Source organism: Chrysemys picta, chromosome 15 (assembly GCF_011386835.1).
Source record: "Chrysemys picta bellii isolate R12L10 chromosome 15, ASM1138683v2, whole genome shotgun sequence".
Taxonomy (NCBI): Eukaryota; Metazoa; Chordata; order Testudines; family Emydidae; genus Chrysemys; species Chrysemys picta.
The window spans coordinates 17,995,418-18,010,051 of record NC_088805.1 but is presented as its reverse complement, the minus strand read 5'-3'; the positions used below and the strand labels follow the sequence as shown (position 1 = coordinate 18,010,051).

The 14,634-nt window shown below is 43.2% G+C and overlaps 1 protein-coding gene across 14 annotated transcripts in view; it reads left to right on the top strand.

Annotated features, from left to right (window-relative positions):
- ARVCF (ARVCF delta catenin family member) overlaps window positions 1-14,634 on the top strand; it is a 437,864-nt gene that overhangs the window by 208,278 nt on the left and 214,952 nt on the right. The gene's annotated exons all lie outside the window — the stretch shown is intronic.

The following is a 14,634-nucleotide window of genomic DNA, read 5'->3' as shown; positions in this document are numbered from 1 at the left end:
AGTGAGTTTTGCCTGAGGAAAAACTGAGGGGACTCAGTTGTGCTTGGCTTGCACAGTCCTTTGTTGGAGGCAGCACGCCTGCCAAAGTTCCTGGGTGTGCAGAGGCTGTGTGCTACTATCCTTGGTTGGGGGATGATTAACTAACTCCATGTGGGCAGCTAGCTCTGCTGGCAAGTGTGATTCCTGGAGAGAGGAGTAACAAGTTCCATGTAGTTAATGCTGCTAAACAAACCTGGGTAAATGCATTTTATACCATGTGTCTCTTCCAAGTTGTCTCCAAAGGAAGCTTCGTGTAGAGGGCATTGCAGTAATCCATTCTAGAAATCCAGAAAGCCATGATCACAGTGGCAGGGGCAACAGTCATAAGAGGAAGCTGTAATCGCCTCCCTAGATGCTGTTGGAAAAAGGGCCCTGTAGACCACGTCGACCACTTTAGATGCCAAGAGCTGTCAAAACAAGAGCACACTGGCAGATCGTGAGCACTCTGGTCTGTCTTGCCACCCAGGCAAGCTTGCCCCTGTGATAGATGGTCCCTTACACCAAAAAACACAACAATGTTCAGGTTGCTCCCATTCCCAAAGGACCGGTCACTTACCCAGGTCAGTTGCAACTCAGATCTCAAGACAAAAACAAGACCTGTAGCCAATCCTATAATAAACTAACGAAAGGTTTATTAACTATGGAAAAGAAATAAGAGAGTTATTTACATGGTTAAAGCAGGTTAACATACTCACACAAATGAGTTGCAGTGTTAGGTTTCAAAAGATGAGAGAAGCTGCTGTAATATGCAAGCTCTATATGTTCTTTAGGGCTAACCCAAGCTAAACAGTCAGGGATCCCTTGCTTTTACTTATAAATCTTTGCCCCTCAGAGTTCAAGCATCATAGAGATAACAGTTTCTTAGGGACTTTTATTCCATTCCCCTAGAGCTCAAGATGATGGGACAATGGTTTGTGCACACACAGTCTTTTGTCCACTGATGTTATACATGGCTTGTCTGGTGTCTATGGGCCTTCTTTTGTGGTAAACTAGAATCATAGGACTGGAAAGGACCTCGAGAGGTCATCTAGTCCAGTCCCCTGCACTTATGGCAGGACTAAGTATTATCTAGACCAAAGGTGAGCAAACTATGCCCCGTGGGCCGCATCCGGCCCGTCAGGACTTTTAATACAGCCCTCGAGCTCCCACCGGGGAGCGGTATCAGGGGCTTGCCCCGTTCCAGCACTCCAGCCGGGGATCAGGGTCAGGGGCTTGTCGTGCGGCTCCCGGAAGCAGCGGCATGTCCCCTCTCCAGCTTCTATGCATAGGGGCAGCCAGAGGGCTCTCTGCCCGCTGCCCCAGCCCCAAGCGCCACCCCCCACAGCTCCCATTGTCCAGGAACCTCAGCCAAAGGGAGCTGCAGGTGAGACACCTGCAGACAGGGCAGCGCGCAGAGCCACCTGGTCACGCCTCCGCATAGGAGCCAGAGGAGGGATATGCTGCTGCTTCCGGGAACTGCTTGAGGTAAGCGCAACCCAGAGCCTGCACCCCTGAGGCCCCTCCCTGTGCTCCAACCCCCTGCCCCAGCCCTGATACCCCTCCTGTCCTCCGAACCCCTCAGTCCTTGCCCAGAGCACCCTCCTGCACCCCAAACCTCTCATCCCCAGCCCTACCCCAGAGCCCACACCCCCAACCAGAGCCCTCATATACCCCCTGCACCCCAGCCCCCTGCCCCAGCCTGGAGCCCCCTCCCACACTATGAACTCCTCATTTCTGGCCCCTCCCCAGAGCCCACACCCCCAGCCAGAGCCTTCACCCCCTCCAACACCCCAACCCTCAATTTTGTGAGCATTCATGGCCTGCCATACAATTTTTATACCCAGATGTGGCCCTTGGGCCAAAAAGTTTGCCCACCCCTATCTAGACCATCTCTATAATATTTCACACTTGTTAATGCTTCCCCCCGACTGGGGGGTTTATAGTATCCGAGCAAAACTTTCACAGTCACAGAGCAACCACTTAAATATTACCTCTTAATCTGGGATACCGATTTTGTAAGTGAAATTAATGCATGCAGCAATTTACAAGCATTTCATAGAGTCTAAACACTAAACCCATTTTTATAAACCGAATACCTGTTTTAACAATACTAACACACAGGTAACCCAGACTGGTTTCCAGCTATGCATTTGTCTGTGTTCAGTCTTTAGGGGCTTTGGCATGAGCTGTCACCTGGTCTGCCAGCATCATTCCTTAAAAATGGCATAGGAAACCTTTCCTGCCCTATAACACGCAAATAATGTACAGTTTAAGTGCATATTAAGCTTACAGTGTTCATTCTGTTAATAGAAATTCTTGCTAAAACCCATACCACCTCTAGCTCCATTCAGGTCAGTGTATTCTTCTGTAGCTTTGGGGACTAGAAGCTATATGGCTGGCCCTGGCTATATGTTACTGACACTGAAATCCAGTTGCCCTCAAATGAGGAGAGCCAGCTGTCCATGCATCCATGTTTGCTTCCCTACATGTTGCTGTAGAAGACAAGAATATAAAAAGGTGACTCCGGCGTTTGATGTCCAAAGCTGTCAGAGTACTGGCAGCACAGATGGATTTGGCCATTTTATACTTTTACCAATGCAGACATAGCACAATAACCTTTTAAGTATGGCATTTTTGAATAGAGTGTATCTTGTTTCTTTCACAAATGTTAAAGACTCCAATGATGATGTGATTTTTTTATAAACTCGATAAACCTTAAAACCCTTCATGTGTGAGGGATTTTATTTAATCTGCCTGCTTTTATTTCACTTTGTTTCAAATCAAACTTCAACTTAGTTCCTCCTGTGAGGAGTGGTATGATAGAGAAAAGATAGGAAAGTGCACATGTGTTAGGGTCTTTACTATAGCACCCTGAACTGCAAAGAGCAGCAATATTGTCATTGGAACATGGCTAACCATTCAGAGCACATTATATTTTAATATTAAAGAACATTCTTTTTAATAAAAACAGCTCACACACGTGAAACTTATTACAATAAAAGGCCAGATCCTTAGCTGGTGTAAATTAGCATTAACTTCAATGAAGCTATGGCAATTCACATCAACTGGAGATCTGACCAAAAATGTTCACATTCAAAGGCTCCTGCCCCTATCAATACACTGACAATTTCCATTTGTGTTAATGCTTCATAACAAAAATACAGCACCATTTTCTCAGTTAGGCTAGTTTATCCCAATGAATACAACACAACAATACTTTGATTTCTCCAGTCTTCTTTCCAGTGATCTTGTAGTGCTATACGAGGATTTGAAAGTGTTTTCCTGCTCATGCAAGGTAAGCAAGTATCCCTGTTTTACAGATTGGAAAAATGACACACGAAAACTAAGTGACTTGCCCAAGGTTTTACAGAGAGTCTGTGGCATAATGTGCAGTAGATCACAGATCTTTTTAACTCTGTGTCCTGTGCCTTACCCACAGGACTGTCCCTCCTGCACTTCGGATTGAGACCATTAAAATGGAGTCTGAAAAGATTTAAAATTGACAAAATAATCTACTGAATTAAACTATTCACTGCATTTCATGGCTTTGACCTTGATTTCCCATTCTTTAAATCTTTATTTCATGAATTCTCTACAAACAGAGCTTAGAATTTTCTTTAACAGTTGGCTAGGGCACTGGCAGGTAGCTTATACCCAACATGGAATGTGCATATATAATATATAGAATTACAAACCCTGGTATTAAAGAAATGCGGACATGAATTTACTGTGAGGCGCATTGTGTCTTAGAATGTTAATGCTCTGTCACCCATTTGCATTCTTGCTGTTTAAACTGATGGTGTTATTACTGTGAGTTCTGTAGATCTCTGCTGTGCTTTATGGAATACTCTTTCATGGGAAATAATAGCTCCCTTGGGGAAGGAAAACTGGTTTTAGTGTTGGCATACATTGGCAAGGAGTGAATATTGACTGAACAGTGGGTGTAGAGGAGCTTGTGCTCCTAGATTCTATACCTATTCCTCCCAGTATGTGTTTTGTTCATGATGAGCTGTCTTAGGAGACCTAGGATTGGAAACTATAAATACAATTAGTACATTGATTTTGTTTTCAATGGCTGTTTTTCCCCTGAGTGGAGTGGCAGAGTAACACAAAATACAAACACTGGGTTTTTCACATTTTGATCAAATAACCTTAAACTCTTGTCTGGCTCGGTGTTAGTCCAGCAGCTCCACAGCTTCAAAGATTTATTTCATCTTGTAAACTTTTGGGGTTGTGATCACACCATGTAAAAACCCAACACCCAGGGAAGAGGTGCAAAGATGGGCAATGAGTTACATCTTCAAAGAAGTGCTCTAGGATTTGCTGTGTGGCTCTTGCTATTGATGGGAGTTAGGAAACTAATCCTTGTGCACCATTTTGAAAGCATCCCTCCAATTTAATTAGTGTATCAGAGCAAATTGCATCCAATCACATTGCACTTAAGTTACTACTTAACTCTCACATCTGATTTTATTCTTGCTTTTGTTCATCTAAGTGCCCGATCCTGCACTTAGGCCAATGATGAGCATCTGCATGCCTGTCTTGTAAAATCAGCACCACTGAGCAGTTTGCAAATGCATTAGTACCCATACATTTGAGGGTAGGACTGAGCCTCTTGTTTGTAACTTTTGTTGTACAGCACAGAGTAATTTGCTCTTTTAGACATCACTAACTGAATGAAGCATTTCTCTGCAGCAGAGTTTGTGATTATCCTGTTTGTGAAGGATTATTAGAGAGTCACTAAGGCCAGGTCTGTACAGTTTCCATACAGATTTAACTATTTCACGTAGGGCTCTATGAATGGGTTGACTCATTGCCAGTCATAACAGAGCAGCTTTGTCTCTGCTGAGGATCTCCAACCCGTGGCTGCTCCACCTGTGCAGTGGCCTGCAGAGGCACTGACTTTCTAAGTTTCCGGGGGATGCTCGACCTCTGCTGTGCCCCATGCCCCGCCTACATTCCACCTCTTCCCTCAAGCCACCACCCCACCTCTTCCCACCCCTGCTCCACCTCTTCCCACCCCATTCTGCCCCCTCCCTCACCTCTTCTTGCCCCCACTCCTCCCACATTGCCTCCTGCTCTCCTGAACAGCCGATCACCAGCGGGCAGGAGGTGCTAGGGGTGGGGTGGGTGGAGGAGGGGAAGGAGCTGATCCATGGGGCCCACTGGTGGGTGGGAGCCATAGGCGGTGGGAGAACCCCCACTTTGGGGAGGCTAGCCAACCAGCCCCGCCCCTTCTGCCTGAGGTCCTGCCTCCCCGCACGCCGAACCCTGGAACCCACCCCCCCATTACAGGAGAAGCTTGAGAGATCCCAAACTGGCTGTCTTTATCAGGACAACTTGAAAACCCAGCTCAAAATGCCATTAATCAACCAAGTTAAGAGTAACCCCACTTCAACCTTTTTCCACTGTGCAAACGTGCATCTGGCTGTTCAAGAAAAACCAACCTGTGAAAACAAAGCTACGGAATGTTTCATGTTTAAAATTCTGATCACTTATTTTTCTGGAACCAGCTGAAACAGAGAAATTAAAAATAAGCAAGTGTGGATTTTTTAAATTATTTTTTGATAAGGAAGTTTGCTGTCTGCTGTATTTTGTGTTGGTAAGCGAGTGTCAGCATTTTTCTGTTCCATATTAATACTGCGGTGCCTTTGTGGTGGAGAGGTGGAACACAAGCTCTTGCCAAAAGTGACATTCCTTTTGAGGAAGTGCGGCTGGGGTTCAAGCAAATGATAAGCTGAAAAGTACAGCAGAGCACACAGCAGGAATGCAAAGCTACAAGAAGAAATTAGTGCAGATGTTTTCTGAGAAAAAAGCCACTGGTTAAATCAGTAGTGTTACGCCTGTGTAACATCGAGCCCATTGATTTTGCTGATCCAAATAGCATGTAGGATTCTTGATAGATTCAGTAAGCTATTGGATCACTTTTTTGCTTTTTGTTTCCCAATTGCAGAGATTAATCAATTCCTCTGATAAAGGCAATGAAGCATATCTCCTAAGATTCTCTGCCCTAAACTAGAGTAGGATAGGTTTGACAGTTGAAATTTAGGGCCCAGCTTTGTCGTCTTGATATAATAGGTGATAGATGTATTAGAAATGCACATATAATTACAGGTAGTACAGCAGTGGGAAAAAAATGTAGCCTGATCTAAACTGAGACTTTGCTTGAGTACCCGAGGAGTCTTCTGCGCCTTCCACCCTCCCCTCCCAATGCAGAGGGCAAGCAGTCCCCTTTTTGCCTGGTGTGTCAAGTTTCATTCTATTTAGCTACTGTCCACAGGGCCCCTTAGCTGTAGGGAAGTTTATGCTTTTCTTTCCCTGGGACTAAAATATTTGTGCTCATATTAAGGGATTGACAGTAGTGGAAAGTGACATGCATTCTTTCCTCACAGGTAAGATGAGGTGCAAACAAGATCACTGTTGGTTTCCAACTGCTCTACAGAGTGCTGCTATTTCCCTCTTTCAGTGCCATAACTCCCACTTTAGGAGGAGCCCAGGGATATTTATTTCATGCTGACAGCATTATCGCTGGTATTGAGCAGACTGTCAAATGTGATAGAATTTTCCAGTGTGGGTTTAGTCCTAGTCTAAACTCAGCTGACACCCTAAAAATGTAGGGGCTGATCCTTCAGATGTTACTCGTGAGAGGCATCTCATTGACTTTCCAGGAAATTATCTGGATCAGATTTTGATCACCTCTTGCATGGATGCACAGGAAAGTCGCACTCTCTGCCCCTCTACTGGGACTAGCCAGAATCCCAACAGGGTTTATAATGCCTGCTTCCTCCTAGGGCACCACTGCTGGTAGTGTCTGAAATGGGATGAGGTCATCACAAGGCCAAAGGTGGTGCGACAGGTGTGCTGGTATGTACTCCCTGGGGCCCTCTAAGTCTGTTAGAATTCCTCCTGGGGTCCCCAAAGATTGCATGGCTCTTTTATAATCCTTTTTGCAGTCCTGACAGTGCACAGGGCAGAATCTAGCCCCACAGGAGTGGGCTCTAAATTAATGCAAGAAGTCAGATGGTGAAAATGCATGTCCAAAAAATCAATGGGAGTGTTATCATTGATTTCAGAGGGACCCTGACCTATTGGACAGAGCGCATGACATATAAAAAGCCTTCTGCACGGAGGATACCAGTATGAAAACTTTAAGTTCTACTGAAGTCAGCTGGAGTTGAGAGCACTCAGCACCTTGCAGGAGCAACTCATTAGGATCAAGTTCATTATCTACTGAGAATTATGGGCATCAGAGTTTGAGCATGGCCTGTATTGAGTCAAGTCACTGTATGAATTTTTAATAGTAGGTTGCTTCTGGAGAAAGTATTTTAAACTAAAAAAGTTAGTAACTAAATTGCTGAGAGCTTGGTCCTTGTCTTTTTGGGGAAGGGGAATGATGATTTTCATTTTCCTATGACAATTTGAGTTTGCAAGGATAGCTCCTATGTGGTTAGTATTTCAAGGACATAGTCTCATCACAGTTGCCAACTTTCATGCGGTTAATAAGCACCCCGACTTTCACAATAAGCCAAAAATCAAGCTAATCCCATTTCAAAACAAGGTCAAAACAAGCCAGCCCCTAAGAACTCCAACACTCTATGTGACTAGATCCCTCTGGTGTGCAGTCTGGGACTGTGGTGGGCCCGCTGCACACCCCTGACTCTCTTCCCCCCTTGCTTGCCAGGAGTCGATCAAAAATAAAAAAAGGAGGCAACAAGCTGCAAACCAAAAACTAGCCAACAAGCAACTCACAAGCCAATTAAGCCAAAAACAAGCCCAATTTCTGCATTTTTTAAAGCAGGTTTGGCATGTCTGATTCTCATCTTGATTCATCACATTTTAATCATACAGGTTCTATTAATGGTTGAAAATAGGCACCTTTTGTCGGACTCCCTTGCTATTATGAAATACCTTGCTGTTCTCCATAGTCACCAGGACCTATCTCACTTTCACATTTGTGTGGCTTCATCTCACTCTTCATCTCTTAAGTATGTATCCTGCAACTTTATATGGTAACTGTTAAATTCCAAAGTGCTGTCCAGTGTTTGTCAGAAGGACGGCAGCTGTCCTTATGATAACAGTTATAGCTGTTCAAAACTATGGCCATATTCTCCCTACACTTTTTGAAAATATTTTTGCAGTTTCATTTGGTAGGACTTCACAGTTGGAAAATTTTGATATTTGTGTTTGTAAATCTTTGTGGTTTGGGATTTTGGAATCAAGGGGGAGAGTGAGGATTTTGTTGTTGTTGCAAAGACCTTTAAAAATGAGCCTAATTTTGCTAAAAAATTTAACTTTTTTGGCTTAGAAAGAGGACCATTTTAGCTGCAAATGCTTAATTAGAAGTTTCACAGAACTAGGAGAACACTTTAAATTTTGCAAAAAAAATATCTAAACACTCAAATTTCCAGTGTTTCCATTTCTAGTGCCAAAATTTCACATAGCTCTGCTAAAAATACAATGTTTCCTGTTAGGGCGTCTATGGTGAGACCCTTCCAAACATAATTTTACACACAATACCAACCTTATGAAACCAAGAAACCTGATTGTCTTCCTTTGCAAGATGCCAGATGCCATTTCATATCTCTGATTGTTGCAGGATCTTTTGATAAAACTACAAGTAATTATTAAATATGTCTCAAACTGACAAAAGCAGGAACAATCAGAGTTAAGGACTAAATACTTAAATACTACTATTGTGTTAAACAGGATCTATTTTTGAAAAAAGCATGCTACTGACATTTACCTCAGATAATTAAAACAGAAAGCATCTTGCATTTTAAAAGTGTGATTTATTTTTCACTATTTGTGCTGCTTGTTTAGTTTTTGCATTTCTTTCAGTGTAGACCATGAAAATAACTAGCCAATTTGCATGGGGATGTTTGTGTTTTTTGGGGTTTTTTTGTCATTTCCACTTTCTGGTTCTCAAGCACAATTCTACAAAGTTCAGGCTGGGATGCTGAGGGGGAAGGTTTAAATCCTGACAATAACTTGTTTGCATTGGATCTCTCTTAATTTCATGAAAACATGTTATTAATTTGCGCCCTGATCATGCAGGCAGAGGTGCCCACAGAATGTCTCACTGAAGCCAGTGGGGCTCTGTACGGATCTGCCCTTGCAGATCCACCTGCAGGATCAAGACCATGTTTTGTAGAGACTTCAAACAAACAAACAAACAAACCCTTGAATTTAGAATCCAAACTATCAGTCTTTCTTTTAAAACAGCAAGAAACGCGCCCTCCCTCCCCAAAACCAAACCCTCCTGTCCAGTTGAGCACATACTCTTAACCACTTACTAGATTGCTGGATCCCCAGGTGTGTTAAGCCCTCAGAATCTGAAGGAAATCCAGGCACTGCTGCTATCTTAGGGCCTCTCCTTGGCTGCAGATTTTCTCTATGGCATCTCCTCCAGAGAGTTGCAACCATACAGCCCCCTGCCAGGCCCTTAAACCCAGGGTTGACCCTCAGACTTTCCTTGTAGCTTAAACACTTCCTCTCCTCGAACTCCAGCAGTGTGGTGTTCTGGGTTCACAGGTTAACTCCTCAGGCTCGCAGGGATAAAACACATGGACACTTTGCACAGGAGTCTAACAGCATTACTCTTTACTTAGTCACACATGAAATACACAGATCTGTACAAAAATAATAAACTCTGCGTGCATTTTCCCTGCTGTACTCACCACTCCACAGCATTCTTTGTCTTGGGATTAGAGTTGTCTGGGCCATCCAGAGTCCTTCTGCTGCAGTGCATGGCTTGTTTTGTGAAACATGGAACCTTCAGACCCCGTCCCCCGTTTGTCTTCTCGGACCTTGACTGGTCTTTTCCCTTCCTCTCTCCTGCCCCAAAATTTCCTTTATGGCTCTGAATCTTCCCCCCTGAGTCCTTTTTAAAGACTAAAATCACCCCATTGATGTCTTTGTTCTGCTGCTAGTGACTTTCCACTCCCACCAACATATCTGCTGGAAGGAGAGAAGTGGAGAAAGTATCTTCTGGCTTCAGCTAATCCATTGTCATTCAATTGTTTCCATCTAGATAGGCAGCCATTAAATTCTAGCAACTCACTGTTGTTCCACGTTTGGCAGAGACACAATACAGCCCTGTTAACCAATGGTGGATTCCACATTTATAAAGAGGCATTCAGTGATACAACAATTTTTATAGTAACAACTTCATATTATCAGCCAGAATAAATAATTTGTATAGCCAGTTTTCTCAAATCTTCACATCTCTGATTTGGTTAGTTCTGCTGTCTTGAAAGCTCAAAAAGTACCTATATTCTGAAAGGAGTTTGTAAATGAAATTGAGGGTTACAACTAACATAGTTGAATTATTGAATCTGTTGCTAGCCTGGGTCATCTTACTAAAAGTGATGTCATGCTTATGGGTTAGATTCTGCTCTTAGGCCAGGTCTACACTACAGGCCTATATCAGTATAACTACGTCACTCGGGATGTGAAAAATCGACACCCCTGAGCGACATCGTTATACTGACCTAACTCCACCCTGGGAAGGCCGAGTTACGTCGACAGGAGAGCTACCGCGTCTCAGAGAGGTGGATTAACTATGCCAATGGGAGAAGCTCTCCCGTCAGTGTAATAGCGTCTTTGTGAAGACAAGCCCTTAGTTTCACTGTTGCAAGTCTGGAATAATTCACTGAAGTCAGTGGATTTACACTGGTGTAACTCAGAACAGAATGGCCAAAGATGGCCAGGCCCAGGGACAGCAATTCCGGCCCCCAGGGCAGAACCCTAGAAAGGTCCACTTGACATTTGGGCAGTGCTGTGCCTGCACTGGCTGGTGACCAGCGAGCTGCTGCCGGCTGCACCGCTGGTGCCCAGTGAGCTGCCAGCTGTTCTGCTGGGTGCGCTCTTCCGGCACGGCCAGGGCTTCCACGTTCCCACCTGGCTGACTTCGCCACCGCCGGCACCCCCCCCACCCCCCGCGCGCCTAGGAGCCCTGAGGCCCACCCGGGCGATTTAAAAGGGTCCGGGGCTCCCGGTCCCTTTTAAATCACCTGGGCCCTGGGGAAATTTCCCTCTTTGCCCTCCCCCCATCAGCAGACCTGAAGATGGCCATCCACAGCCTGAGGCTGAGTACCAAGTGTAATTACAGCCTTTATTTTAAAATAAATAGCACAGTTTATTCAGGTAAAAAGCTTCTGTCCTTTTTAAACTGCCAAATTGCTGGGCTGAACAAAATATTCTTTTAACTATAGCTGTGGTGATGGAAAGTGCTACATAATGCTGCCTAAGTGCTTTTTAGGAACAGAACTTAAAATGAAGATGTATCTTTCGCCAAAGACATAGTGGTGTTTTTAGGCCATTACAGTTAAAGGTGGCTTTTGAATTTCCATTAATTGTTCTCCTCCTTTGCCAGTCTATTTTCATGTGTGAATATCTGAAGTGCTTGCAATTTGCCCAGGACTAAAACTTAGCACACAAGGAAACCTTAACCCTCCTTTCAAAAGATTCTTTTAAAAAGAAAACGTAGAATTGTTTCAAATAGCTCTTTTTTTCTTTGCCTTTATGATTCAAAAACAGGTTTTGTTTTTTAATAAAAAGAAATTTAGACTAGATCAGGAGCGAGTAACATGCCTAATTGCTTTTAGCATTTTGAAAATGAATAAACCAAACCAACCACCTTCTCCCAATGAAACTTTGAATTTTGACAAATTAAAGATATCCCACAAAAACCCATCACCTGAGCAATGTCCCACACAAATATACCCCAATACTTAGTATTCTGACTCTCTTTGCTGCTTTTTTATATATATTAAATGGAACAAAGGAAAGCAGTTTATCCATGACATTATAGTAATGAAAAAAGGCTGACTGGTATTCAGGGCTATGAAGCAACCCTGATGTTTCTGTCTGTATGGGAAACAGGGTTCTTGCTTTGGGAGCTCCTGCTTTGCTGGCTTTATGGAATCTACATGTCACTGAAGTCATATGCTGTGACTCGAGCAGAGCCGGCCCACAACATTTTAGCACCTGAGGCGGGGAGCTCAAATGATGCCCCCCATACCCCCTCGTTTGGGCCAAAAATTTGAAAGGTCTCAATTCTGCCTTCTTCCTGTTCTACTCCTCTCATGGTACTGCTCTGCTATCTACCCCAATAAAGGAGAACTAACAACTTAAAATGCCTTGTTCAAAAATTTTAAGTGGCACTTAACTTTCAAACGCCTGAACAGCAAATGTAACTTTTCTTGTCTGCATAGTAAACACTGGCATTTTTATCTGTTTGAATAATCAAAGTGGTGCTTTCCGTGCCTTCTTGATTGCAAAGATTTGAACTGCTTCCTGAAGGTCCACAGTCTGGGCCAGCTCATGCTCTATTGAGATGGTTGCAAGGCCGACCAGCCTCTCCTGTGTCATTGTGGAGCGTAGATGTGTTTTTATTAACTTCAGCTTGGAGAAGCTGTGTTCTCCACTCTCAGCTGTTACAGGAAGTGTTAGAAGTATGCACAGAGTAACAAAAGCATTTGGAAAGAGGGTGGTCATCTTATTTGTGCACATATATTCCAGAACAGCCTTTGGAGTTGATCCTGCTGAAATGTATCTTGAAAGGGCTTTCAGTTAATCACCTAAATCACTCGCATCAATATTGTGCGGGTCATCATGTGTCAACACTGTCTCTAGTGCCCTGCATTGCTGGTGTAGGTCTTCTTCAGGTATAGCGAGGAGTTTTGGACTATCCTACAACATCCCAAATTTACTGCTGTGTTCCTTGAGCTGCATGAAATGTTCTTCAACTGACTGTATTGTACAATCTAGCACCTGATTAAAGAATTCAACTTCGAATCGTTGTTTGGGGTCTTTTATGGGATTATCCTGTGCCTCGTAGTTAAAATGTCTTCTTCGTTGGTGACTCTTGTATTCTTGAAAATAGCTTCAGTGTGAAGTTCCTCTGCCAACTTCTGTGCACTCTTCAGAACGTTTTGAAATCCCTCATCTGATCAATAAGACTGTAGGTATGACTTTGCTTTGTCCAGTTGTTCCATTGCTCCAGATATATCAAGGTCAACACCTTAGAGTCTCTTGCTTACAACATTTATTTCAAATTGTATGTCATGCCACAACACTAAGCCACACAGAAATTTTAAGTTATGTATGTTTCTGGTGATTCGATTTCCCTCTGCCACTGTTCTCCCATGAACAGTTCCTGTCATAGCATTATCCTCCATAATGGCAAATCTGGCATCATCTATCTCTTCCCAATTTGGTGTTTGATAGGCCAAGAAAAACATTATGGTGAGATCTTATTGCTATATAGTCTCTGATCAAGTGATTGAAACCTCTTTCTCTGTGACATTTAAGACAAGCCTGGGAAAAAACTTAGGCAGACTTTAAAGTACTAAAGAAAATCCTGCACTGGGATAGAGCTTAAATCTCCTATTTTTTCCTCTAATTTCTAAAAGAGAAAAAAAGGTTGCAGATGGAAGAAAGGTGGTACCTAAAAAAGAAAATAAATGAAGTGCCGAGAAATGTAGAAAGAAAGAATAGGGGCAAAAAGCAACCCTTAGAATGAGAGAGGTGAGCTATCAACACTGAGATGGCAAAGGACAGGCAGCCTATTGCCAAAAATGTAAAGTTCACAATGAGTCCGTTAAGGGCCCAATTCTGCAAGCATTTCTTCAAGTGAGTAGTTCTACTGTTCTCAGGATCAGACTCAGTATTGGCCAACCCTAGGTGTTCAAAAAATCATGACCTGAGCCTTCAAAACATCATGAGATTGGCTTAGAAATCATGAGACCTGAAATACATTTTGGGTTTTTGATTTGCCTTCTGGTTTTTGAGCCGTTAGGATTCATATTTTCAAACTTTTCTCCAGAACTGTAAAGGAGGCAAACTTTTTTTTTTTTAATAAACACTGAGATTCTTGCATACTAGCATGACTCCAGGAGCTGGGGCTTTAAGAAAAACACCAAGTATCACAAGGCCTGCAAAAATATCTCAGTTCTGACAACATGGGAGACGGCTTACTGAGTCAGAGCTGCCAGGGTCATGCCTGAAATTTTCAGTTGTGTTGGCTTTTGTGCAAGAGTACCTGTTTCAATGCTCTATGAATATAGACTTTACACTCAATAAAAGAAAACATTATAAAGGCCCAGGCCCTGGCACATATCCCTGCATGTGTCTGACATGAATGGCACTTTTCTACACCAGGGTGGCCTCAGCAGAAGTTGAACTCTTTTATTTAGTTAACTAAAGAAAGAGTCTCTTCCTGTCCCTCCTGTGCTAGTAAGATGCATTCCTTCTTTTGCCTTGCCATGACCTTTAAGAATGTTTTCAAAGCCCATCGCCAACCTGCCTCTAATCTAAACTGCTCCATGTTAGATGAACTCTGAACATTTCTCACCTGTTGGAGCAAACTGGGGTGACGCAGATAACAAGAGTTTTAGATTGGGATGAAATTTTGTGCAGCATCTATCATTGCTGTCAAACAGAGGAGCCTATGTGATGTTTATTTTAAAATTACTAATATCAGAATTAAGCTACATAGTTCTGCTCAGTTCTCTGGCCCCTAAAATGCAAAGCCAAAGGCAGTTGTCCCATAGCTCTAGTGTCCAGCTCAAACTGACATTTCTTGATAGTAAGAGAAAAGCTGAAGTTACAACA